The sequence below is a fragment of the Mytilus galloprovincialis genome, chromosome 14 (genome assembly GCF_965363235.1).
Source record: "Mytilus galloprovincialis chromosome 14, xbMytGall1.hap1.1, whole genome shotgun sequence".
NCBI lineage: Eukaryota > Metazoa > Mollusca > Bivalvia > Mytilida > Mytilidae > Mytilus > Mytilus galloprovincialis.
The window spans coordinates 61759897-61773501 of NC_134851.1; positions in this window are offsets into that span (position 1 = coordinate 61759897).

The window sequence follows — 13605 nt, forward strand, 5'->3', positions numbered from 1 at the left end:
TTTGTCAATAAATATAGGAAGATGTGGTGTGAGTGCCTATGAGCAGTTCAGTTTAGAACCATGTATTATAAAAGTTCCTTCTGGTATCTCTCTTTCCAACAGATAAAAAAATATTCTGTATTTATATAAATAAAAGGTTTCATGTTGAAGTACAAATAAAAAAATGTAAAAGATTATACAAATTATTACAGTGTTCTGTCAAGAAATAAAATCATTCAGATTTGTGGTATAATTATACTATCTAACACAAAACAGAATAATTATATGTGCCTACGTTATTTTATGTTTCAAGTGTTCTCAAACCAGCTCATGACGTACAGTTCTAGAGGTGTTTTTTTTTGTATTTCAATAATCACCACCGATGATATACTTATACAGTCAATTTAGAAATATTGCAATGTTTTTATTGCAACAATTGCGATTGGTGCGCTGAGGTTAAGAAAAACATCGCATTTACGTTTGATGGCTTTAATTTTTGACAAGCCTTAACAAAGTCAAAAATCGCGACATAGGTATGCTGTTTCCGCGGCGGCGGCGTCAACAATGTATTAATTTGTGATTAGGTCAATATTATTTGATATATAGTTGTATAAGAATTTAAAAATTTCATTTTCATTTTCATGGATATAAGTTAGCCGTACACCCTCTGTCATGGTCTATTGACTTTAAAACTTTTGTTAAGGTCAATGATATTTGATGTGCAGTTGTATTAACATTGGTACATCTCATTTTCCTGGAGATTGTTTCTCAATCTTCCTTAAGTAACGATTCATTGACTTTGAATATTTTGCATAACTTACATAGTGAAGTATAGCTATATCAATCACAATATTTGCATTAAGTATCGATTTAAGAAAAAGGCGAGACATATTCCAATGCTAACGGTATATTTTAAATCCTAAAAAAACACTCGTGTTTTTTTTTAATCGTGCAACTATCGCAATAATGTGACGTCAGACGAACTTTTTGTGTACACAATACTCCCTACTGGCTCTTATGTAAGAAGACCAAAGCAGATACGAAGTTTTAGTTAACCAATATCCAAAACGTTGTTCCAAATACAAATTAAACCATCAAAGACATCTAAGCCTAAGAGTAGAGTAACCTTAAGGTTTTAAGTTTGCTCATTTTAAAAGCGTTGTCATGAATGGATGCAAAATAGTTTTTCCATATGCCTTTTTCAAACACAACTAGGACGAATTTGTATCCAAGCCTACTCTAATCTTTTGTTTACCGTTTGTCTAGTTTTGTGTTGCAATTTACCTTATTTTCCTTAGCGAATATGAACGAAACCAAACTCTATTAAATAGGACCACTAATTATTCAATGTGCTTTCTTCCTTCCGATTGTTTGAATATACTGGGTTCCTTTACCCTGCATAGCAGTTAAACGGTGCTATAGTTCTGTTTTTTGTTGGTGTTTAGCATTGAAACATGTATGCATCGTTTAGAGTTTAAGAAGTTCCCATAGCGTTTTTTTCTTGATTCAAGTGGAGTTTTGTGATTAACTTTTATAGCCCCTTATTTCTAAACGAAACTCTATTTAAACGGAACAACTGAATTTCTTTTACTTTGACTAGTTTATCCTTCATGTGCTGAACAGTTCTATATTCAACATAACATCTATAAACCAAATGGATTTTGGTAAGACAGGTTTCATTTCATGGCAATATCAATGCAATTAGTCTTTGTAAGTGTTCTAGGACATCAACAGATAGGTGTTTAAAGCTTGTGATAATGTAAGCTGGCAGTGTTTCTGATGATCTGAAAAAAATATTTCATTTTCATGTTTTATCGAAAAGATTTTAACCCATGCTTTGATTTTTTTCCAGTTTGCTGTGTTCTTAATCGTATATATAATAAATCTGAATTGTATAGTTGTTCGATTTATTTCTTTGATTCGAGATGGATAAAAACAATCTAATAGAGACAAGCTTGTAAGGTTACATAACTTTATTAGTTAATAGTCAATGTTATCTATAAACGAGACGTACTAATATCATCTTTCTCATTTCTTCGCAACTGGCTTCTGTAAAAAAAACCAATATAACATATTTATTTGTTCATTACAGAATAAATATATTTCCAACCAGTAGGTAGAAGGCATATTTGATTGAACATTTTATATACGAAAGTAATAAATGTTGACGGTTGCTGCTCACAAGAAAGCTATTAAAACAAGAGTTTCAAATGGTGAAGTTGAAATCATCCCTTTGTAAATTTTACGGACGCCATAACGAGTTGGTTGACTAAAAAACTCATAGATACCAAGACTAAATTTTGTTTATACGCCAGACGCGCGTTTCGTCTACAAAAGACTCGTCAGTAACGCTCGAATCCAAAAAGTTAAAAAGGCCAAATAAAGTACGAAGTTGGAGAGCATAAAGGACCAAAATTGCAAAAAGTTTTGCCAAATACAGCTAAGGTAATATATGCCTGAGGTAGAAAAGCCTTAGCATTTCAAAAATTCAAAATTTTGTTAACAGTTAATTTATAAATATAACCATATCAATGATAATTCATGTCAGCAAAAAAGTAATGACTACTAGGCTGGTGATACCCTCGGGGAAATAAATTTCCACCAGCAGTGGCGTCGACCCAGTGGTGGAAATAAACTCATCATTGATACCAGGACTAAATTTTGTATATACGCCAGACGCGTGTTTCGTCTACACAAAGACTCATCAGTGACTGTTATGGAATATCCGTTTCACAGATGATATCGGATATGTTCCTTACGTCGTAACTATAATCCCGTTCCCTTTTCAGGAATGTGACATACCACATGGCTTGGGTTTTTTTTATGAAAATAAAGTAGAAAATGTAAGGAACTATATCTGTTTATACGCATTCACAATTTGTTTTGATCCGATATCTTGACAATGCCTATTGTTCAATTCATTGCAACCAATGTAATAAGCTCTCTTATTTACTCTAGGTATTGTGGCACTAATCATACTTACAACATCTGTTGCTTCTGCAACTAAAAGTTAAGATAAATAATTTTTCAATTGTATAAGATGTACAATGTAATTTCACCTCATACGATTTTCTGTTTTGTTTTTATATAGTAAACAATATGTGTATTGTTATAATATTAAAGATTACATTATGTTAAGAGTGTTAAATCAATGAATCTAACTTGATTGGAATTCAGGTGTAATAGATAGTTTGATTACAGTGAACATATTGTACAATGAACCACATTGACGAATGAAGTTCTATCTAAGTGAAAGGTCTATTGCTTATAAATAATAAGGATACATTGTTGTAAAGAACCTTCTTTTATTTGTCAATATTCGACAGGAAAAGTTTCTTTTAATTTGTTTATGTATACATGGTATATCGTAGGATAGTGAAATGTTAGATCAGTTTTTGTTAATTTCTGAAAACTTCGTGCATAATTGAATTCTGTTGTTTCTGAACATTTGAAATTCATGCCGTACTCTTTTTGATTTCAGTCGTTTTAAAATGTTATAGAATGTTGTAACGTTGTTTCCGGAATTGTCCTTTGTTTTAAACAAAATTCTTAAATTGTAGCTAATCCCAGTGTGTTTGAATTGTCTCAAAGGTCACAAATTGTGTCACGTAAATCAGTAAACAAAAGGTGTATTTGAACGATGAATTGAAATTTTGCAAGCAAGAATGGCACAAACTGTAATCCAACAGAATTCCTCCAGATGACAATTTAGGGACATGTGGTTCGTCTGAAAGACACAGTCACATCATCTTATTGTATCCATCCTGTAAGACCTGGAGGGAGTACATTACAACAAAACAAGCAAATTCATCTGATGCAACTTCTCAATTGCTTTTGTTACGGACTTTCCGTTTTGAATTTCCTCCAAGTTCAGTGTTTTTGTATTTTTTATTTTTTCATGACGCCTACAGTCACATTTACCCATATTAGCCCACAATAGAATTTTAGACCGAAATCTGTCAAATATATTTTGTATAGCTGTTTAAATTTCTACAATCTTACTCATCATATCATGTAGTTATTTATAGTGGATTGATAAACACGTTATTGTAACTTATATTAATCTCTTTCCACTTGGCGGGTGCGAGTGCTGCTTTGTAGCAGCCTAAGCATGCTCTTTTTGAATCTACAATGGTGTCTTTTACGTGCAAGAGATATGGTTCTCTCTAAACACGGGTTAGCTATTTATCGTCCCCTTCCGACGGACTACAACGTTTCCTCAAGACCATACTCGTAAATGGGAGAGCCGTCATATGTAATCGCAGTTAATCTCAACTCTCGCAATTATATAGATAAGACTTAAAGACTTAAATCACTTAATGGTGTTTGAATCTCAGACAATATATCGAACTCAATTGGTTTTTAACCATGATGAGTACACCATACAACCAAAATATCCGAAACAAAATTTGGCCATTTCTAAAGGAATTTTATTTTCTTTTTAACCGGACATATTTCGAGCTAGTTATATCTTACCTTGTTCTTAAAAACAGTCAATTTTGTAAACTGGTTGCATTAAAAAAAATTTGTGGTATTGCGCAGCTGCCATTGACATAATTCAAACATTTTTCAAGGCGATAATTTCTACCTTCTATAAGTCACTGATGAGTCTTATATAGACGAAACGCGCGTCTGACGTACTAAATTATAATCCTGGTAACCTTGATAACTATTGTAAATAGATCCGATTTATTTTTGTTCTACATTTTGTCTTGTAGAACCTTTTATTACTCGCTATTTGGCATTGGTTTTCCATCTTCAAAACATGTGTTGAAACAATCTAGCGATTAATCTTGCATCTGTATTCTCTATATTAGTTCTACAGATAGTTTACTTACGATTTGGTGCTAGATGTCCATTTAAGGCTGCCATTAGTCCAATAAAGGTTGGTCCTTGGCCTACAAAAATACATTTGAGCTCATTTTGAATAATTTTTAAATGTGCATGCAAATGTATATAGAACACCTGACAACTTTAAAAAAGTTTTTGACAGAAATTATTCAACAGTTTTGAACAGTTCCAGCTTAAAATAGATATAAGTCATTACCCAAGTATCACATATTCTGAAGTTCTATCCTAAGTAAGTAAGTGGAGCAGCTTATTTATTTATTATTAATTAATTAATTAATTAATTAACTAATTAATTAATTAATTAACTAATTAATTAATTTATTAGTTTATTTATTTATGTATTTCTTTATTTCTTTATTTACTTCTTTTTTTTTCTTTATTTCTTTCTGTCTTTCTTTCTTTCTGTCTTTCTTTCCTTTTTCTTTCACTTTTCGCAGTAACATTTGTAAGTTTTAAGAATTATTCAGTTATTTGCTTATTCATTTATGATTATACACAACTACAAACTTTATATTGATTTGATATATTGGGACCGTAAAAGTCATCTACAAAAAATTGACATGTTTGATTATGATTGTCAAGTACAGTTCTTAAAAAGTTATTTTCTTAAGTACTAAATTCTGCAAAATAACGCATATATATATCTACAAGATAGATACACAGAAGTTGCTTAGTGAATTAGTTCATAAATCCTTAATCCTCCTTAATACGAGTCTTTTAAAAATTATGAGGAGTTTGTTCCAAATTTGCATTATAGGAACAAAATAATTTTGAAGTTTAAAAAAAAATACTATCGGGACAATCGACCTAATATTTTGTTTCTGACATTTGGAGATGTTAATAATCTTTTACTTCGGTGTTGACATGAATATTAATTATATGGTCATTTATATAATTTTCCTGAAAATTTTGAAAAACTAAGGATTTTCTTATCCCAGGCATAGATTACCTTAGCCGTATTTGGCACAACTTTTTGGAATTTTGGATCCTCAATGCTCTTTACCTTTGTACTTGTTTGTCTTTATAACTATTTTGATCTGAGCGTTACTGGTGAGTCTTATGTAGACGGTACGCGCGCCTGGCGTATACATTATAATTCTGGTACCTTTGATAACTTTTAACACCACTGGGTCGATGCCACTGCTGGTGAACGTTTCGTCCCCGAGGGTATCACCAGCCCAGTAGTCAGCACTTCTGTGTTGCCATGAATATCAATTAAACTGTCATTTGTACAAATTTAAAATTTTTTGAAAAACTAAGGCTTTTCTACCTCAGAAACATATTTCCTTAGCTGTATTTGGCAAAACTTTTAGGAATTTTTTGTCCTCAATATTCTTCAACTTCATACTTTATTTGGCCTTTTAAAATTTTTTTTTATTCGAGCGTTAATATAAAATTTTAACTTTGGTATCTATGATGAGTTTAGTTGCAACCACTGGATTGATGCCACTGTTGGTGGAGATTTATTTCCCAGAGGGTATCACCAGCCCAGCACTTCTGTATTGAATTTAGTTGTCATTCGTATGTGCATAATTATAAATGACTGTTAACAAAATTTTGAACTTTTGAAAAACTAAGGCTCTTCTACCTCAGGAATAGATTTCCTTAGCTGTATTTGGCAAAACGTTTACGAAGTTTCGGTCCTCAGTGCTCTTCAACTTCATACTTTATTTTCCCTTTCAAACATTTTTTGATTCGAGCGTCACTGATGAGTCTTTTGTAGACGAAACGCGCATCAGGAGTAAATATAATTTTTTTATCTTGACTTATACAAATTATTTAATAAATGTTTGTAAACATGCTTAACATAATAATCAGTTAAAGGGGCACTAGCTACGAAATATATATAAAATTTGAAATATGATTAGTTTTTTGTTCAATCATTAATGAAAGTGACATAGTGAAAAAATAATTTGCTTTTAGCGTTCAATTCTGTCAAAATAAGGTAAAAACATTGATGCTGAATTATTCAATTGCAAGAAAATAATTCGTCCTCATGGAATTTGTATTTAGGTGAACTTCAATTCAATCCCTTATGTTTGTTTGAGAACGCATGATTGTGCATGTTCTGTTATTGAAAGGAAAAAATGTCAACATTCACGGCCGACACTCGGCTAACCGAGAGATTGGTCGGTTAATCTATATTGAGTATGCGGCTATATGGGCGATTGGTCTGTTAATCGGGTTGGTTATACGTCTGTTAAGAGTAAAACGCTTAATTTAATGTTAAACTCTATTAAATATACAGATTTTTGGCATGTTACAAGAACCAAATAAAAAAAAGAAAAGTGTCTGACAAAACTATATCTATCATAGAACCTTTTGCACTTGTAAAAACATTTCTTAGTCTGCGCAGTTTTCAGTAAAACTAAAAGGCGTCGCGCAAGTATGTAGTATTTATGCTTATACGCATAGCAATTTTTTTAATAAAAGGCGAAACAAACAAATTTAGATATCATTTAAAGGACAAAAAATAGTACTGTGGTTCTAAAAAATAAATTGACATTAGTAAATATTTCATAATTGTAAAATAACGTGAATAATACCACGTTTTAGTGAAAATTATGGGAATAAAGTCTGTTAATGAGTTGGACAATTGAAATTGTGTCAGTTAAGAGTTATTTAGCCACGACAATAATTTTGCTACCTTTATATTTTCCCCTTGAAAAATTTAAGAATGAGATGTTCCAGAGTAAACAAAAATGACAATACGGTGCCACAGTATCCTAGAAAGAGCATTTTTATTTTGACTTTCTTTGCATTTTATTGAAGGGTGTGTCACTTCAATATAGCGTGATATGGATTGGCCTCTGGAATATGCATGAATTTTTATTGAAGTTTTCAATCAGCCTTAATTTTTGTGTCTGTTCGAAGTAGCACGTTCTCAATTCCGACTGAAAGTGTCTTTCTAATACAACACAGGGTACACATAACGTGTTCTCGTTCACATATGAACATGATATTTGTCACTGGACGTTAAACCCTAATTCGTCAGCATCATCCAATTGGTTCTTTTCTTCTATTACTTAATCATATGTTGTTTACAAATCACTCTAAAGAAGTAAACGGAAAGGAGCGAATGCAGCTACACTTGGTTATTTTAAGTTTCAATTCATTTTATGTCGTTTAGTTTCTTTCTACATAAGTGCAGAGGAGAACTATTGTTGCAAAGGAGAACTACAGTTGTCTATGGTGGCCGGTGAAGTCCAGTTCGCGTTTTCGCGATTTCGCTTTTCGTATTCTATAGGGCGAAAACGCGAAATCGCGAAAAGGCGAAATCGCGAAGTCGAAAACGAGAAATCGCGAAGTAGAAAACGCGAAAAAGCGAAGTCGAAAACGAGAAATCGGTTTCGCGTTTTCGACTTCGAAATTTCGCGTTTTCGCCATGTATAATATGTAAGGCGAAACCGCTAAAGCGCTAAAATGCAAAATCCCATTAACTTGCCACCATAGTTGTCCGCATGTTAACTTCTAGAATTTGTCACCAATATAAGTACATCGCAATCAGTTACTGTTTCAAGAGCCATCGGTGTTTCATGTGTGTACATGCATTCTTAAACAAGTATTATTTTTCTCTTGTTTTTAGCAATGCATCACTCTCTACTGTCCTTATATATTATTCTATATTCTGCGTTTCCATCCAGATTCTCGCAGTGTATACCATGAGGGTCCGGATTGCGGGTATTGTTTATTTTTGTATTCTTTAAATTGTTATGTCACTTTTTTTCTACATTTTATTTATCTTACTCATTATTCTTTCTTTATTTTTCATATTTTGTCATCCCAATATATTTTACTTACTGATGTTTAGTTACATTACGACGTTTATATCTGATTTATATACTGGTTACCAATATAGATGACAAATTTGTGTCATTCATGACAATTAAACAGAATCAACATGATATATGCGATCATTCTTGGATGAAATTAATATTACTTTAATATTACACTTTTTGAAACCATTTTATCAATTTTCAATTTCATGTGTTGTTTCCGTATAATTTATGTTATGTTTCATTGCTCATGTGTTGTTTTCGATTATTTTAGCCGCTCGTCTCGAGCCTACTCATTTGATCCGATAACACCCCATATAGCAATAAAATTATACTTTTATTGTCATTCATAACTCTTAACAGACCAATTAACAGACCGGGTTTTATACATCCGACCCATTAACAGACCAGGTTTTAAATAAAGATTGATTTATGTCACCAAAATACAGATTTTCGTGTAGATTTTTCACACGATGATATCAATATGGTTAACAAACATAATGCTTTTCTTTTTTCGATGTTCAAAATATTGAATGCAAGTAAATTTAACCAATGTGTCATTTTGTGTACATTTTATGTGTGTAAAATGTGTATAAATTTATTGATGAGTAACCCGCCTTTTCATTTTATAGATCGTACATCGAAGCTAGAAAATTAATAGTTACACCACTGAATTCAGTACATTGAATTGTTTTGTTAGACATGAATACCTTTATGATGAAAATATATTTAAAAAGTTATATAATGAAACATGCTGAACTTTCAATGATTTTCTCGATAACACCTGATTAACAGACTTAAGCCAACCCGATTAACAGACCAACCGCCGATATAGCCGCATACTCAATATAGATTAACCGACCAATCTCTCGGTTAGCCGAGTATCGGCCGTGACATTAAAAAGGAAATAAATTTAAGGTTTATTATTTGATTGACTAATACGATTCACAAAACATCATTCTTGTACAGGTAAAAAAACGATAATTAACAGATATTTTAAATCTATAATCTGAAATTAAACAGACCTAGACAAATCCAATGGCACGAGTTCACTTTCTATTTCTATATCGCTTAAATGATCATCGTAGTTATTCGGAGGTCAACTTAAGTTAATTAGGTGGCGTCTAGACTAAAATACACATGGAACGAATGCCCTGTAAATTGTTTATTTTAAACTTTTAATACTTTGGATAAAACAAAATTATAAATCAAATATGAAAACTTGTGTCAAATATGTTAACATTAATTTAACAGCTAGTGGTCCTTTAACTAATTTTTTTTTCTTTCTTCAATATATTTTTTCTTTTGATTTTAGTCAGAACGAATGTTTAAGGATATTGTTTATATTGTTCATGATTGTCTGGTTATGACCCTGTTTAAAGACCAATAATTATTCATCATCATCATCATCATCATGATCATCATCATCACGTTAATGATATTTTGTTATCAGCATTAACAAAAACTTGGTATGATATATTTAAGCCAACTGTGTATTATCGAAATGTAATTGGAATTTAGTTAATGAAGATATATGTAGCATATAACTTACCGGTACCTTCGTCTATTTTTGGCTTAAATGTGTCAGGAAACAACTTTCCAGTTTCAGAAAGAACATGCGCAAGCAAACTTTCTGGTGCTATAAATTTATGCAAAAGAGATTTTGAAACAAAAATATTACTTCGTGTTTTTAAAATCGACAAAAAAGAAAGTAATGTTTTCACAAGAGATTAATACGACCCAGACATCAAGAAAACAAACATCATATCAGAAAATAAGTGTGCTTTTTATAAGCTATTTTTTCCAATTCATGATGACATGCTATTGGGATAGAATATCGATCACAGGTCATCGATCAATGAGAACGAAATAACAAATTTGACAAACGAATAGAGTTTTGCATCCTGATGTGGTAGCTAATTTCATAGTAATTAAAAAAATGATACATATTTGAAAAAAAGTATAAAACATTGATGTTACATTGAAAACTAATATCAAGCTACAGCTGTTAAATTCAGCAATAACTATTAACTTAATAGATTTCGAAGTTATAGGAGCTTGTAATACAGAGTTTGTTGTTCGTTGTTGTATAACATATCTGATTTTCGTTCACTAACTTGTTCATACATCAAGCCGTTTTTTCACGTTTGACTTGTTTTACATTTGTCATTTCCAGGCCTTTATAGCTCACAATGCGGTATGGGTTGTATTGTTGTTAAAAGACGTACGGTGACCTTAGATTACTAATTTCCGCGTTATTTGGTTTCTTGTGGAGAGGTGGCTTAATGGCAATCATACCACACCTTGTTATTTTTATATTTATAATTGTAAATAACAGTAACCCCAATTAAGATATTCGAACAAGTAGACAACTTGGTGAAATTCAGTTTGATTCGTAAATGAAAATCCGATGCGTAGGTGCTCATAACAAGAACTTGATTCATTGTTAATGTATTGCTCCCTAATTGTCACTAATTGTTATATCAGTATCATGTAATTTTGTATTGTCATGACTTTGATACAAGTCTTGTATTGTCTTTATTTTTTGACATACTTACACGCGCCAATAAGCTTTAAAATAGGAGAATATCATTTTTATTATCTAACGTTGGGAGGAGCTTGATTCTACTATACTATTTTTGAAGTGTCATTGGTAATTTTTCACGACGAAAAGCAATAAGATGTTTGGCAAATCGAAAAACGTCAACAGTAAAGTGAAAACACATTTGCCTACAACAATCTGGCCACTTAAACTGTAGGAATAAATTTCAGATATTAAGTTGTAGAATTAAAAGAACGGTCAATATTATACATATTAGTTTCTTAATTAATACTGTTAAATGTTACTTATACCGGCACCAATTGGTTTTCCATAATCATTAAATCTGAAAGTAATATTTCCGAAAGTGCGGTGGAAATGAAAACATTAAAGAAAACAATCGCTTACTTAAATAGTAGAATCATAATTGCATGTAAATATATTGCGTATAATGACAAACACAGTTGAAGAGCTGTACGACCAAAAAGGATATAAAAATAGCCAAATGCATCTATGATTAACTTTGCCGGAGGAAACTGGTTTCAGTTTATGAATAATTTCAAAATTTAGAAACGGAAAAATTTAGAATGGTTTGTTATAACCGAAGTATTAACTACTGAGCTGATTAAACTCTAGGGGACTGAAATTCCCCAGCAGTGGAATCGACCCGTATTGTAAAAAAATGAATAAACATGTTGGAAATTGTATGCGTCCGAATCGCTTTAAAGGATTAAAAGATCATAAAAAGTTATTGAAAATTTGTTTTTTAACAATTAACAAAATTCTTAGCCTCAAGATATTGAAACGCCGAACACAGTTTTCATTTTAATCTATCATGTTTATAAGTAAAAATCTATTAAGAAGGATATTATAGAAAACACTTTCCGCAAATTTGAAATATAGCAGTTGAATCATATAAGAATGGAATCCAACATACTGGACTGTTTTCAGTTGCCAAAAAACAAGGTTGAAACTTCAATAAAATTAAAATGCTATAATATTGCTCTTCTGATACAAACGGAAATTATAAAGTTATTTTTTTGTGACTCACATGATTTGAATTGAAAAACGTTTTTGTTCTCAAAATCTAATTTCACATTTAAGTAGAAACTTAAATTTTAAAGAATCAAGCATAAGAAACGCAATCAAATAACCACCATCGAAAATATTATGACGATAAAATGTAGCAATGAAGTTAGAAAATTTCAAACTCAAAACAAAGCTTGTACAGATGTTTTCATTGTTTTAAAGTATCATTTTAGCTTTTTCATTTCCATGATTTTTTTCTTTATCATTGATGAACAGGAAAAAATCTCTAAAACTATCATCTTATCTAAACTTCAGTATGGACAAAATTAATTGATCGTAATTAATTATGTTTGCATTATATTTGTAATTTGTGAAATGCATGTGAAGAAAGATTGATACTTACATATTGTAATTGGCCAACTGAAATTACAAAATGTTTAATAGATAATATGGTCACTGACGTATTATTCAAATGGTTTCACAGACATGTGAGATTGATATATTGAACTGGTTTCGAAGACTCCAGAGTATGATTTGTACCTTGTCCGTAGTAGTGTCTATGTGCTGGTTAAAAATGTCATTGATACTGTAACCTTAAGTTTATTATAACATGTATAACATAGACAAAAATAATTAAAACAAATCCCACACCAACTGGAGATAATCATATGGTCTTAAAGTCATATGAAACTTCAAATCTAAAAAAAAAAGTTAAATATGTTTTAAATACTTGAATGGCTAATTGTGCTATTAAAATAAGTGTATGTGAACTTTCTTGTAAACAAATATGTTTATATCATTCAAATCGTCATATAATAACTGCTTTTGAATTCTTGGCTTTCCCGTACACTAATTCGCGATATTTCCACTATAAATTAAAGTTACCTTTACTTTAAGACATCTAGTTAGAACTTCGGCCACCGTGTGCATGTGTGAGGGGGGCAATCCTGATTAAAGAATATAAACAAAGGGGCACAGGAAGTTAAAACACAAATGCTGAAAGAACGTACAACAAATCTTTTAACAATTGTTAAAGAAAAGTTTAGTGACAAAAAAAAGTAAAATCACAAAAAAAAAAATTCAATGGAGAAATATTCATGTATTTTGCCATGAGCTATGTGTGTCTTTTTTATTGAAATTATTTTTAACTTTCCAACTGACTTTTTATCTCCTCCCTCAACCCTTTTCTCTTTAATAATCTCGAAACAAAATAATGATTCAATGAAGTCATTGCGGATTTTTTTTTATTTGTCTAGACTTTAAACATTTCTTTAAATTTGAAGTCCTGCTTGTGCACTGCATATGCCTGAATATCTTTTAAGTGAGTTGGAAAGTTGAACATAATTTCAATAAAAAGACAAATCATGGTCAAAATAGAAACGACTTGAGGACAAACAACATTAAAAAAAAAACACAAGCTAGAAAACTAAT